The sequence below is a fragment of the Tamandua tetradactyla genome, chromosome 1 (genome assembly GCF_023851605.1).
Source record: "Tamandua tetradactyla isolate mTamTet1 chromosome 1, mTamTet1.pri, whole genome shotgun sequence".
Classification (NCBI taxonomy): Eukaryota; Metazoa; Chordata; class Mammalia; order Pilosa; family Myrmecophagidae; genus Tamandua; species Tamandua tetradactyla.
The window spans coordinates 197,878,156-197,893,297 of record NC_135327.1 but is presented as its reverse complement, the minus strand read 5'-3'; the positions used below and the strand labels follow the sequence as shown (position 1 = coordinate 197,893,297).

Genomic DNA, 15,142 nt, shown 5'->3' with positions numbered 1-15,142 from the left:
CTGAACATCTTACAGCACATTAAAAATATCCCCCTTTTTCCACCATACCAGAATCTGAATTTCATTCAAGCATCCACCTTTTCTCACATGAAAATATGCTCCATGGGTAGCTGCAAATTCCAGTCCTAGAGAGTGAATTCTGATCATTCTAAGTCAATCATGGCTACTCTATTCCCCTTGCCACTTTAAGCAAGAAACCAATATAATAGATGGCTCCAGCTACTAGGTTGAGGTTAGCATAGAGGCACAGAATGGAAGTAGAGAGCCGTATTAGGAATTTATTGCTGTATTCCAGGCCAGGGATGATGGTGACATAGAATAGGGTAGAAATGGTAGGTAACATTATGTGAATGGATGTATGTTATTGGAGGTTGCTGATGGGTTGGGTGCGAGTACAAAGGAAAGGGGAGATACAAGGACAATTCCCAGGTTTCTGATTTTAGAAACTGGGTAGATGATGGTACCATTTCCAATGAAGGGAGAAAGATTTGGAGGTGAATTTAAGCTAGTTTTACTAACAAACTTGGAAATGCCTGTTAAACATTCAAGCAGGGATGTATTGCAAACATGAATATGAAGCTCAAGAAAGATTTAGAGTGGAGATATAAATTTAGGAGACATTGTCATACATAGAATATTTAAAGCCACATGAATGGAGAAGATAAATTTGCAGAAATGAGGAGGCAGAGAAAAGGCATAAGATAAAGCCTAAGAGAACACTACTTTTAGAGGTCTGGCAGAGGAAGATAAACCTACCAATATTGAGATTAAGTGTCTAGAGAGGTAGGAAGAAAACCAGGCCAGGGTGGCATCAAAAGAGGTCTTGAGATTGGCTGTTAGTGAAAACAGAGAAATTGGATTGTAGCTAAAGGAAAATAGGAGGTCGAAGGATTGAATAATGAAAAAGGAGGGAGATAGAGGAGAGTTTCAGAAGGGCAGCATTGCTGAGAAACACGGAAGGATCTGGCTTTGATGAGACACAAAAGTAGTAGCATCTGAGAATCTGTTAGAAATACAGAACACCAGTCTCCACCCCAGTTCTTCTAAAGTAAAATCTCCATTTTAACAAGCTATCCAGTGATGTACATGCACATTATAATTTGGTAAGTTCTGTTGTAAGGCAGCACAAATGCCTTTCTTTTTTTTTGCATGTGCAGGCCCTGGGTATCAAACCCAGGTCTCTGGCACAGCAGGCAAGAACTCTGCCACTGAGCCACCGTTGCCCGCCCAGAAATGACTTTCATCATGCAGTTTTCCAAGGTTCTTATTAGTGTGAACTTACCCCTGAATCATATGACCCACCCACCCCCCCCATCTGCCCCTTCTCAGGGCTGAGGTCTTTTCCTCGGTAATTCATTTTATACCAAGCTTCAACCTGAAGGGTTAGCAAGAAATTTAAGCTTCCCAACTGTTCTGTGCCTCCTCCACTGGCAGCATCGATCTCTGTCTGCAGATAACTTTGTCAACCATTCATTGCTCAAAGCTTCCTCGATTCCTAGTTCAATTGCGCCATTTGCTTTCTGCTGGGTCTTGACTAACATGAATAACATGGGAACAATTCTGAAGTGGGGAGGCTTTCCCCACCCCTCAAATCACACTCTGCGGGTGGCCACCTAATGGTCCATGAATCTAGCTGCTTATGGAAGAAAAAAAAAAAAGGAAGTTAATTGTTTTGGCTCCAAAGTGTATATCGCCTTCTCAGCAGCTCCTTCCTCAGACTGAGGACTCTTAAACTGATGTCTCTTTCATCCCCTGCCCCTCAGTTGCCTCGACCCTACTCACTACCCCACAAACCCTTTCTTACCCCAATTTCAACTTCACTGGGGAGATTACCCTTTCAATTATAATTCAACAAACATCCATTGGGGTCTGCTATTTATAGGTCAGCTACTATATTATTTGTTGAGGAGAAGATGGGGAACAAGGCAAAGTTCCCATCCTCAGGGGGTTAGATTTTTATCAAAATCTGGCCTCATCAATCAATCCTTTTAATACAGGACAGGCAGGTGCTGAGAAGAGATCAAACCGGCTGCAATTCTGGGAATATAGTTTTGCACACACACACACATACAAATAGACACACACATGTGTGCATGCACACACTCACACACATACTCCAAACCTACCAAAGGCCGTAGTGCCTGTAACGGACCTCCAGAGAAATTAATGAATTTCTGATCCATGGTCTGACCTCCTTTGATTTTTTTTTTCTTTCTCTTTCCTAAGAAATATTCTTTGTGGCAAAACTCTTCAGAAACCTTTCAAACTGGCAAAGTTTGCTATTGAATCAATCTCCTTCCCTAAGATTTCTCAAACTACCTGTGCTCTAGGCTGAATCTGGCCATTAACAAGCTATGTGACCTTGAACAAGCCACTTAACCTCTGTAGGCCTGTTTCCCCATTTAGGAAGCAGAGCATTCTGGGATTTTATGAAGAAGGCATAAGGAAGTGAGACAAAAGAACTGTGAGACAATTTTGAACTCTATGCAAATGTATGGGACATTTTGTTTTGACTTTCTTTCCAAAATATTAATTTGTATTTATTTCTAGAAAACACAACACATTTTTATTTCTCATCTATTTAGCCAATTAATCTGTAGAAAAAAGTGAAATATTACAATTAAAAGCATGATAATAAAAGAAGCACTTTTAGGAAGATATTTTAAAATGTTATTTTCAGCAACTTTTAAAAGAATCTAGTATAAAACTAAGGTAAATAAAAATGACTACATCATTTCACTTAACTTGCATTCCTTCAAAGAGACATTTGCACTTCTCATCCTGACTTAAAAATAAAACAGACTAACAAAACCTCAAATTACTATCTTTCATCCAAATCAACTTACTATATTAGCTAAACTTCATAAAGTCCATGAGGTTATGTTTTGATAAAAGCAATAAATGCAAAATTAAGGTAAACCTGTGTTGGTATCAGATAAATATCAAATTTAAAAGGAACTCCATTAATTAAATGCATTTAACATACAAGGACTTATATGGTTCAAAGGTACCCTTTGATTGCACATCTGATTCTCACAGCATTAATGAAGGTAGAAATGAAATTCCCATTTTTCTAAAGAGAAAATTAAGGCACAGAGAAGTGACACATTCAAGATCATAACACTTGATGAGTGGCACAAACACATGTATAAATGGCCTTGGAATACAGGACGGGAGTTCCTATTCGCAGATTTACCTTCTTATCTACATGTAGAAAAAAATTCAAGCAGTAAAGTGTGAGTTCCTCAAAGACTGTAAAACAGACTCCAACCATAAGAATGATAAGGAAAGGCAACTCAAGATTGATCATATGCTATACAATTTAGGATATATACTGGAATAGAGAGAGAAGGTAATTCTAGGAAAGGGGGGAAATGATTTGAATGATCATAATATGGCAAGGTTCCACCAAAATCTAGCATAAACTAGAACAAAATTAAAATGGTCTTCATTGGAAAGCCAATATTCACAAAAAAAAAGACATGTAGGAATAGAAAGACAGGACAGTATTCATCTCAATATCTACATGTGTTTGGCGGCACACATCTCCAAAAATGTAAATAATGCTCCTGATATTTTTGAGGTAGACAAATACTAGGAAAAATTAAGTCCATGTTAAAAGTATTTTGAGAAAGAAACACTGAGGAAAGTCCTTATTTTTAATGCTATCTATAAAAAACAATCAGATTATCTGGTAGAATTCCTTTCAGTGCAGTGCTTAGATGTCATTTTATTCCTACATTTAAAGGTTGATATTAAGCATCATATAGCTAAAGGACCAAAGCTAAGTTAGGATTTTATTTAAAAACCTACAAAGTTCACGGCAAGTTTATCACATTTTTTTTTAACATGGGCAGGCACAGGGAATCTAACCCAGGTCTTCTGGCATGGCAGACAAGCATTCTTGCCTGCTGAGCCACCATGGCCTGCCCAGTTTATCACATTTTATAACATCTCTACTAGGATCACATTTTCCCTCCTCATTACCTGGCAAACTCCTACTTGGTTGTTCAAGTCCTGGCCCAGATGACCCCCCTGCAAGTCCTCCCTGACTTGCCGTCAGAAGTAGGGTGCTCCACTGCGTGATGGCTAGAAGCCCACTACACCATGTTGCCATCACCATGTCAGCACTGTTTGCACGCTTGTCTCCCAGCAGACTATACTCAAAAGCCTGCCTTTCATTGTTTAATCTTCAGGACCTAGCACTTAGTGGATATACAAATAAATAAATATCTGACTCATAATTTCTCAGTTCATTTTATCTAAAGTGAAAAAACTTTGAAGTTTTCAGTTCTTCCCATGAAATTCAATCAAATATTCTCTAAACCTATTTTCAATCCCATTTTCTCTTGGAAGAATTAGTTTACCGGGACAATTAACTAGGTAAGTCCCTATTTCCAACCTCATTTCTTCACAATTTGCATTTATTTCATTAAAACATCCTTATACATTTACAAGTAAAACTAGGTCCCAAGAAAGGCAACCAAACATGATTCTTAACGATATAAAAAAAATCTTTCTGACATTAGATCAGGTAAAAATAAAGAAAATTATTCTTGTACTAGAATATCATTTTTCAGAACTTAACAATGAATTTGAGACTCTGAGCTTCCACTTGAAAGATCTCCAAGAAAAAAAAAAACCCATGAATTAAGTGAAAGAAAATAGCTATACAAAGGGTGCAATTTTATTGAGACATATTCATACAGCACCGAACTCATCCAAAGTATGCAATCATCACATGGTTGTACATACAGCTCCATGATCAAATTTAGAACATTTTCATTGCTCCAGAAAAGAAAAGAAAGCCCTAATACTACTATACTCCTTATCCCCCCATATTATTGACCTGTGTTGGTGTGGTACATTAGTCATTGTTGATAAAAGAGTATTAAATTGTTACTGTTAGCTATAGTCCACAGTTCCCAAAATGTACATTTTTCCCCATATACCTCTCTATTATTAAGTACTTATAATAGATTCACACATCTGTTCTAGCTCATCAAATCACTTTTTTTATATTTCTACAGTTAATCATGGGCATTACCAACCACAAGATTCACTATATTATACATTCCCATGATTTATCCTCTAACTTTCTTTCAGATGACATACATGACTCTAAATCTCTCCTTTCCACTGCATTCACACACCATTCAGCACTGTTAATTATTCTCATAATAATGTGCTACCATTTCTTCTATACATTCCCAAAAGTTTAAGTTACTCTAGTTAAACATTCTGCACATATTAAGTAACTGCTCCCCATTATTTAGACTCATTGTATGTCCTGGTAACCTATATTCTGTTTTGTGTCTATGAGTTCACATATTATAATTAGTGAGTGAGATCATACAATATTTGTCCTTTTGTGTCTTGAATAATTCCATTTAACTTAATGTTCTTGAGGTTTATCCATGTTGTCACATGCTTCAGGATTTCATTCTTTCTTACTGCTGAATGATATTCCATCATATGCATATACCACATTGTGTTTATCCATTCATCTGAGATGATCACTTGGATGGTTTCCATCTTTTGGCAACGTGAATAATGCTGCTGTGAACATCAGTGTGAAAATGTTTGTTCGCTCCCTGCTTTCAAATCTTCCAGGTATACTGAGTAGTGGGATTGCCTGGTCGTAAGCAACTCTATATTTGGCTTCCTGAGAAACTGCCAAATCGTCCTCCACAGCAGCTACACCATTTTACATCCTCACCAGCAGTGAATAAGTGTTCCAATTTCTCCACATCCTCTCCAACACTTGTAGTTGCCTATTCCTTTAATTGCAGCCATTCTAGCAAGTATGAAATGATATCCATTGTGGTTTTGATTTGCATTTCCCTAATAGCTAGTGAAGGTGAGCATCTTTTCACGTGTCTCTTAGCCATCTGTAGGTCCTCTCTGGAGAAATATCTATCCATGTCCTTTGCCCATTTTTTAATTAAGTTGTTTGTCTATTTATTCTTGAGTTGTAGGATTTCTTTATATATACTAGATATCAAACTCTTATCAGATATGTGGTTTCCATATGTTTTCTCCCATTGAGTCAGCTGCCTTTTCTCCTTTTTGACAAAGTCCTTTGAAGGACTGAAGTATTTGATTTTGAGAAGTGCCCATTTAACTATTTTTTGTTGTTGTTGCTCATGCTTTGGGTATAAAGTCTAAGAAACTACTGCCTATCACTAGATCTTGAAGGTGCTTCCTTACATTTTCTTCTAGGAGTTATATGGTACTGGTTCTTATATTTAAGTATTTGATCCATTTTGATTTGAGTCTTGAATAGGGTGTGAGATAGGGGTCCTCTTCATTCTCTTGATGGTGGATATCCAGTTTTACCAAGACCATTTATTGAAGAGACTATTCTGTCCCAGTTAAGTGGGTTTGAGAGCCTTGTCAAAATCAATTGGCACTGGAAAAAAACTGGATACTGTGCCAAACATTAGGGATATCCAAATCAATAAGCCAAGCCCTAGATCTTGAGGCTTGTTCTTATGAAACTTATGTATGTAGTGAAGAAGCTTAGCTATGCCTAAGAGTTACCTCCAGAGGACCTCTTTGTTGCTCAGATGTGACTCCAACTCTGCAAGTGAAACCATTGTCTTCTTCCCTATATGGGACCTGACATCCAGGGAGGAAAGTCTTGCTGGCAATGTGGGAGATGACCTCCAGGGATGAGCCTGGCCCTGCCACTGTGAGATCAACAATGCCAATCTGACCAAAAGAGGGAAAAGAAGTGTAATGAATAAGGTATCAATGGCTGAGAGAGTTCAAACGGCTACACTGGAGGTCACTCTTATGCATGCTTCAGTTAAACATTGCTACCATCATAACTTGCCAAATCCCAACAAAAACCATCCCTGCCAATCCCAAAGAACACCTAGGGCATTATATAGGATTCTACAAATGTTCCATGCATTAGGGTAACTTTCCAAACCCTACAACCTCCAGATGGGTCCCTGGGCCAGATAAGTACTAAAATGCAGAGGGGCCAGCCCTTCCAGAACATCAACCATCTCCATTCCACTATCCCATATTACCGACAGCCCCTTCCAACATGAAAAAGTTAGAATGGGCATAGCCCAAATACCCCCAAGAAGTGTGAGAAAGATGGTGGAGTTATACAGAGAAGGTAGTGCTTAACAAATGAGTATGCATGCTGAATTATTATACTGATATTTCCTTTAGCTTCCAGTATCTTAGAGCAGCTGGAAGTAAAAACCTAAAATTGTGGAATGTAACCCTTACGAAACTCTGAGATCTGTTCTACAACTAATTGTTGCAATGTACTTTAAAATTTATTGCTTTTATGTATATATGTTATATAAAGAGAAGGAGTATAACAGAGAAGATAAGATGTAATAAATGAGTATGACTGCTGAATCATTACACTGATATTTCTGTTGGTCTCCAGTGTCCTGGAGCAGATAGAAGAAAAAAACAAAAACTGGTGGAACAGTAACCCATACCAAACCTTAAAATCTGTCCTATAACTACTTGTTAAAATGTACTTGGAAATTTATTGCTTCTTTGTGTATACATATATTATAATTCACAGTAAAAAAGACAAAAAAAAATCAATTGACCATAGATCTCAGAGATTCCATGCAGCAGAGAGAAGAGAGCACATTTCTAAACTCGGGGCCTCTTACAGTACAGGAATGAGTGCTTCCTCTGCCCACCCTGGAGTAGGCCCCATGGCTGTAGAGAAAAGAGTCTCCAGAGAAAACTCAGGGAGTTTTCTGACATGGAGAAATGGAGGAACTGACATTTCATCCTGAAATAACTAGAAATCCCCAGGAAGTAAAGGAGAAAGACACTCAGGAACCAGAAAAGCCCTCAGGCCAGCTAAATTCTCCTTGGAATGATGAGGAAATCCGGAGCTAAATTCAAAAACAGGAATTCCTTGAATGTGTAATGTACCCCAAACAGATGAAAAGGAATCACATGCTGTCTAAATCAGTATCTGAAGGGCCCAGCCAAGAGGGGTATGAAGAAGAGCTGGTGACAATGACTCCACGTGTTGCTAAGTTCGACAGATTTCTACTGGACTATGAGGAGGACAGCTGGAAGCCAAGAACCAAAGCCTTGCCTTCTCCTCATTGAGAGGCCCTACAAAGAATAATGTACTATAGCTGGGAGGACAGAGTCTCCACAGATTGTCCCCATGTAGACATGACCAACCTTCCACCTCCCAAGTTCCAGTTCCAACCCTGTGCCATCTTCATGCCCTTGGAAGAGCTGATATGGACATCCCAACACATGATCTATGTAGAGAACCCTCAGGTACTGGGTTGGGTGCTCTGGACCCCGAGCCTTCCATGATCACCTCCACTCCTGTATCCTGCCATTCTCTTGGAAGATAACACTCCCCAGCAGCAGTGATTGACCTCCTCTGACTTTGATACAGATCCTGGTCTTAACAACAACTTGAACCTATATTCCAGTTTTGTTTGAGAGATTAACAGAATATCACAGATCCATACATTCATTCAAGATTCCTTTCCTTCACCAAATCCAAAATAATGAAAATAAAATTTGAAGCTGAATGAGAAAAAAAATCAACTGACCATAGGTCTGAGGGTCTATTTCTGAGCTCTCAATTTTATTCCACTGATTAATATGTCTGTACCATGCAAGTACCATATTCTCTTGACCACTATGGCTTTATAATATGTTTTAAAGTCAGGAAATGTGACAGCTCTAACTTCATTCTTCTTTTTCAAGATGTTTTTGGCTATTGCAAGCCCCTTACGAAAAAGGATATATTTTTGTTCTTGTTTTGCTCCAATTTCTGCTGGATAGTTCTAATCTTCCTACCCATGTCTAAGTAATGAAGTGAAGCTTTATCCACAAGTTGGATAGTGCTGACCACAAAACAGTTGCCAATATGTCCTACTCGGGCTTCTGCCATGAATAAAAGCCTGCCAAAATTCAGCTGGGCCATAACCAAGTAACTCCTAATAGGAATGGAAGAAGGTCCATCTTCTGTGAAACAATTAGTCCCAGCTCCTAACCATTCCCAAGTGGTTTTATCCAACACTTGGATCTTTCATTTCCTCAGTCAGCCACCCACACCTGACCAGCTGAATCAATTGTACCACTGTGAGATATGTTGAGCAGAGTAGGTCCTGTCCCATCCTCTCCATGCAACAAAGCATTGAAAATCTTGGTACAGTCTGAGCAATGTTATTCAATCCTCCATCTTCATCTACAAGGTAACTCTCCTGTGTCCTCTACATATAATCCTGCAGCATTGACAAATTGCAGGGGATTCAAAACAGTGCCTTTTTTTGCCTGAGGTACCAAGACTTGAACAAGCTCGCCAAAGCAATTGTATTTTTTAACAGGATGACCATTGGTCCACTTCCTACATCCATTTTCCAGAAAGATTGCTCATGTAGTATGCTGGCTGCAAACATGCCATGTGGTGTGTCAACCATGTCATTTTAGGTTCCCAGGAAATATCTGCTTTCTGTGAACACTAACACCTTTGGGATGCCATCCCTCTTTGAGCTACATAGCCCAATTCATTATGTCAGCATGAAATGTTGCTCCAGTAAGATATTCTGAACACTTAGGCAACCCACATCCAACAGGAGTGTTTTCAGTTCTCCAGGAAATGTGAAGCACAAAGTTCTTAAAATCAGAGAACCAAAAACCTGTGAGTGCAAAGGCAGGAAGCCAAATAAGAGGTGGGCGCTATCACACACACCCAAGCCTCACCATCAGGAGGACTAAGCTCAGCCAACAGGAGGAGGGGGGCGGTACACTGCTGTGGCCAGGCAGTCAGGCCAGGGCCCACCCGCACAGGTTCAGGGTGAAAGGAAACCATGTGGCCGGCTCGGTCCACTCAGTCCCATGACCTGGGCTTGCCCCATCACCACAAATGTATGTTTTAATTTATAAAAATATTGTTTGAAAAAATTGTTTAAGCTAACAATGAGTGGGTAAAGGTTAGTTTTTTTCTCCTTCTCTCCCCATCCTTCTTATTTGTGCTTACACTAATCCCACATTTCCCAGGAGAAGATTCCCCTGGAAAAGGTCCTACTTTGAGGATCTAAACAGGTGTTAGATCACTCATAGATAGTTCTTCTTTAACTGCATAACATGAGGTATATACTTCCCAACCCATCCACTCTGTATGAAATATCACCTTTAGAACTCCAGCCTAGGAGTTAGGAAATTGTTTTCAGTTAAATGGAACAACTCACAAAAGCATAGCACCGAAAGTCACTGGCAGTGATTTATATCTTAGCTCAAAGGCATTCAGGAGGTCTTTTCTGATATAAAAATGGTCCAAAGGCAGATTTAGAAGGGAGAAGACAGGGGCAGAGAGTTATTAGAAAAAAAAGAATGACCACAAAGGTGGTAAATCCTGGATAGAAACCACCAACTTCCTCACATTAATTCTGGCCCATTATGAGGGATTTGAACAGTTAAACCAAATTTGTCATGTTCACAATCCATTCATTAATTCACCATTCATGCACCTGTTCATTCAAACTTCTGTTCACCAACAAATAATTATGTTCCTCCTGTGTGCTGGGCACTGTCATAAATAGTGGAAATATATAGAAATAAAAGTATACACAATTGTCTGTTCTAATGGAATTTACAATCAGTGTGTATGCATGTATGTCAGGGAAGAGACAACCATTACCCAATAATCATACATATAAATATAAGATTGCAATTGTGACATGTGTAATAGAACAATTATGAGAACTGAAATTTGAAAGTTGTGTCAAAATTAACTAAGCAACAGAGCAGAAGAAACAGTAGAATAAGAGAAGGATCCCTCCAAGCTAGAGCCCAGAGGGGGTTGGTGTATGATAAAACTAGAGAGGTATGGAAGATGCAGATTCTGATAGGTACTATATTATCGAGGCATAGAATATGGCACAGTTTTGTCAACTAATCAATGGTTACAAAGCTCAAAACTGAGCCACTGTTTCAGTTTGCAAAAGTTTATGAAATACAATATACCAGTAATGGGTTGTCTTTTGCAATGGGGATTTATTAACTTACAAGCTTACAGTTTTTTGTTTTTGTTTTTGTTTTTTGCACATGAGCAGGCATCAGGAATCAAACGCAGGTCTCCAGCATGACAGGCGAGAATTCTGTTCCTGAGCCACCATCACACCACCCACAAATTTAGTTTTTGATGGTTAGGTTCAGGTGTCAACTTGCGCAGGTGATGGTACCCAGTTGTCTGGTCAGGCAAGCACTGGCCTAACCATTACTGCAAGGATATTTTGTGGCCAGTTGATAAACCAGAAGATTGGTTTATGAAATCATCAGTCAGTTGATTGCATCTGTAACTGATTATATCTATGATTTACTAAGGGTGTGACTTCCACAAATAAAAAAAAATCCTATCAGTTGAGTTTGATCCAATAATTTAAAGACTTTTAAGGGAAAAGAGATAATTTTCCCTGTTTCTTCAGCCAGAGACCCTCTCCTGTGGAGTTTGTTGAGACCCTTCATCAGAGTTGCCAGCCTTACAGCTTGCCCAACAAATTTTGGATTCTTATATCCCCACAGTTGTCATGAGGCACTTTTATAAATCTCTTATTTACAGATATCTCCTGTTGGTTATGTTTCTCTAGAGATCTCTAATCGGATCCCTTAGGCCATGAAAACATCCAAATCAAGGCATCAACAAGTGATGCTTTCTCCCTGAACACTGGCTACCAGCAATCCTCAGCTCCTCTGTCACATGGTCAGGCACATGACAACATTTGCTGATCTCTCCCTTGTCTCTCGAATTTCACTGCTTCCACCTTCTGGCTTCAGTGGTGTCTTCTCTCAGTTTCTTTGGGTCTTTTTTCTGTGTCTTTTCTCTATCTGCCATCCTCTTATAAAGGACTCCAGTAAGAAGATTAAGACTCACCTGGAGTATGCATCAACTGAAATAATCTAACCAAAAATGCCACCCATGATAGGCCTATATCTACAAGAATGGATTAGAAGAACATGATCTTTTCTGGGGTACATCCAGCTTCAAGCCATCATGGCTACAGTAGCTGATAAAAAAAAGAAAGACAGTATGAAGACAGCTTCTGGAGTCAGAACACCTGGATTCCTGGCCAGGGTCTCCCTCTAAATAACATTCAAACTTGGACAAGTCACTTAACATCTTGAGCTTCAGTCAATTTATCTTAAATGCTGAACTAATTGTACCTCATGGGTTCTTGTGTGGATTGGACCAGATAATGTGGAAATACTCTGTTTTAGTTTGCTTAAGCTGCCAGAATGAAAAACACCATAAATGGAACAGCTTTTAAATGGGGAATTGATTAAGTTGCAAGTTTACAGTTCTAGGGCCATGAAAATTGTCCAAACTAAGATATCCAGAGAAAGATACTTTGACTCCAGAAAGGACCAAAGATGTTTGGAGTTTCTCTCTCAGCTGGGAAGACACATGGCAACATTTGCTAGCTTTCTCTCCTGGTTTCTCCTTTAAAAATGGTTTCCCTGGGGGCATTTTCCTTCCACATCTCCAAAGGTCTCTGTCTGTGTCAGGTCTGAGCTTTTTCAAAAATGGTTCCCTCATAAAGGACTCCAGTAAGCAGCTTCACCTTGAATGGGTGAAGACACATCTCCATGGAAGCCACCTAATCAAAAGTTCCCACCCACAATTGGGTGGGTAACCTCTCCATGGATACAACTTAATCAAAATATCCCACCCAACAATATTGAATCAGGATTAAAGAACATGTCTTTTTTGGGGTACACAACAAATTTCAAACTGGCACACACTCCAGCCAGTATCTGGGACAAGGTAGGAACTCAGTGACTATTGATTGAATCTGAATAGCATCCTTCCACCCTAGTGGAATGTGGCACCTTTCCTACCCACTCACTTTCTCCAGACCCACTTTTTCTCCATGCCATTTCCTATCACTGGATATATGTGGAAGTTTCTAATGATTACTAACTGGGTTTGCCTTTAGAAGACAAAGGATATCTGGGACAAGCTGCATATCCTGACATTCAAAGCCAGCCCTAACATCCTTATAAAACTTAAAAATAAAATTAAGTTCATACTAATGAAGAATTGGTCTCTTATTGTTCCCTCAAAATGCCTTGCTCCCTGTTATCTGTGCCAGTTTTAATCTGTTGTATATCTCAGAAAAGCCAAGTTCTTTAATTCTCATTCAATATTGCTGGTTGGGAGTTTTTTGGTTGTTTCCATGAAGATGTGACTCACCCAATTGTGGGTGGTAACTTTTGATTAGATGGTTTCCATGAAGATATGTCTCCACCCATTCAAGATAGAATTACCTACTGGGGCCCTTTAAGAGGGAACCATTCTGGAAAGAGCCATGAGAGCCACCAGAATCAACAGAGCCAACAGAATGGACAGAGCCACAGGAAAGCTATTGAAGAAGCCATATGAAATGAGGAGAGAAAGCTAGCAGACATCCCTACGTGCCTTTCCAGCTGAGAGAGAAACCCTGAACACCATCGGCTTTCTTGAGCCATGCTATCTTTCCCTGATGCCTCAGTTTGGGCATTTCAATGCCTTGCCTTAATTTGGATGTTTTCATACTCTTAGCACTATAAACTTGCAATTTAGTAAGTTCCCCTTTTTAAAAGCTGTTTCATTTCTGGTATATCACATACTGGCAGCTTGCAAACTAGAATGCCATCATTACTAAGTAAATCTTCATTGAACAGCTAAAATGTATATAGTGCTATGCTTGGCACTATAGTGATAGAAAAGAAATGTAAGAATTAGCCCCTACTTTCAAGAGTTCGGCTAAGGAGCAAAAACACAAAAGAAACTTATGGTGATCAATTAAATGCCTAAATGATGGTCCTCATTGATCTTATAGTACAAAGAAGAAAGAGCCAAAGAAGAAAAGACCAAAGAAGTCCAGGTTGAATTTATGGAGGAGAAGATTGAGATGATAAGAAATTTAGGTAAGACTGGACAAGAGGAAATGGAATAATATAATGACAGTTCTCGTGAGACAAAGGCAAAGAAGTACACATGATCTTAGATTGTGAGAAGATAGAATATAGAAATATATAGAGAAGATAGGCAAAATGAAGTCAGATTTGTGGAAGCTCTCACAAACCAGTCAGAAACTTGCTTATTTCTTCTTCACCCATCTAATCACTTCTCCTTGTATGTTAAGGTATTTTGATTGTAAGTAATAGAAAGTGACTCTGACAAACTAAAGCAAAAAAGAGGATTTATTTGAAGGATATTGGACACTGTCTTCAAAGTGTCTCAACTCCAAAAACTTACACTCTGTGTCTCATCATCCAACAGTCAAGTTCCCAGGAGTATGAAATTGATTATCCTGGCTTAAGAATGCTTTCCCCAAACCTGTCAGCAATAGCAAGTGCATAAGTAAGGAAAGTCAGAGTCAGAAAGCCTGAGTCACTCCCATGCACTGAAGCCATTATCAAAGAATAAATAATTTGGAGTTGGCAAACACTAACTGCAGTTAGTGTCTGGTTCACCCTCTGGCTGAAGTACTGCCCTCTACCCAAAGCCATTTTTGACAATTCCAATCCACATAGGAATTGTCAAATTCCTGCACAGAATTATTAAAAAGAAAAAAGCATAGTCTTGGGTAATGAGAGGGCACCAATCTATTGTATAGCACCAATCTGGTCTTCTAGCAATAAATTCCCCCCTACCTGTATATTCACTGTTAGTTTTCTGAAAACCACCAGCCCCAAAGGAACCAAACTCATTATGGTCAATTAGGACATAACCTTTTCTGCGGTGGCAGTTCTCTCCTTGGACTGATGAGGACTGTCTCTTAGTGCCAATAAATAACTTGGCTGGATCTGGACCTAATTGGTTTGGTCCAAATTTCAGATCCCTACTGATTTCACAGGTTTAGTACTCTCACCACCAGAATGCCAAGTGCAACAATCCCCAGTAGAGAATGCTAATGTCATTCCCCAGTATTTTTCCCATTCTAAAAAGCATTATTTCTGATATCATAAAAAGTTTTTGAAATATTTCTAAAGAAATATTGAGAGAGTTGCTTTCTAAGTAAGGCAGTAGTAAAAAGGAGAAAAATATAAAAATAAAAATAACTTGCTTTTATAGAGAATCATGTATCTTTCAAAGTGCCTTACCTGAGATGCCTTATTTTACCTTTAGCATAAC

At 39.0% G+C, this 15,142-nt stretch overlaps 1 pseudogene; it reads right to left on the bottom strand.

Moving 5' to 3' along the window:
* Nucleotides 1-15,142, bottom strand: part of LOC143682391 (NHL repeat-containing protein 3 pseudogene) — a 197,227-nt pseudogene that overhangs the window by 136,436 nt on the left and 45,649 nt on the right.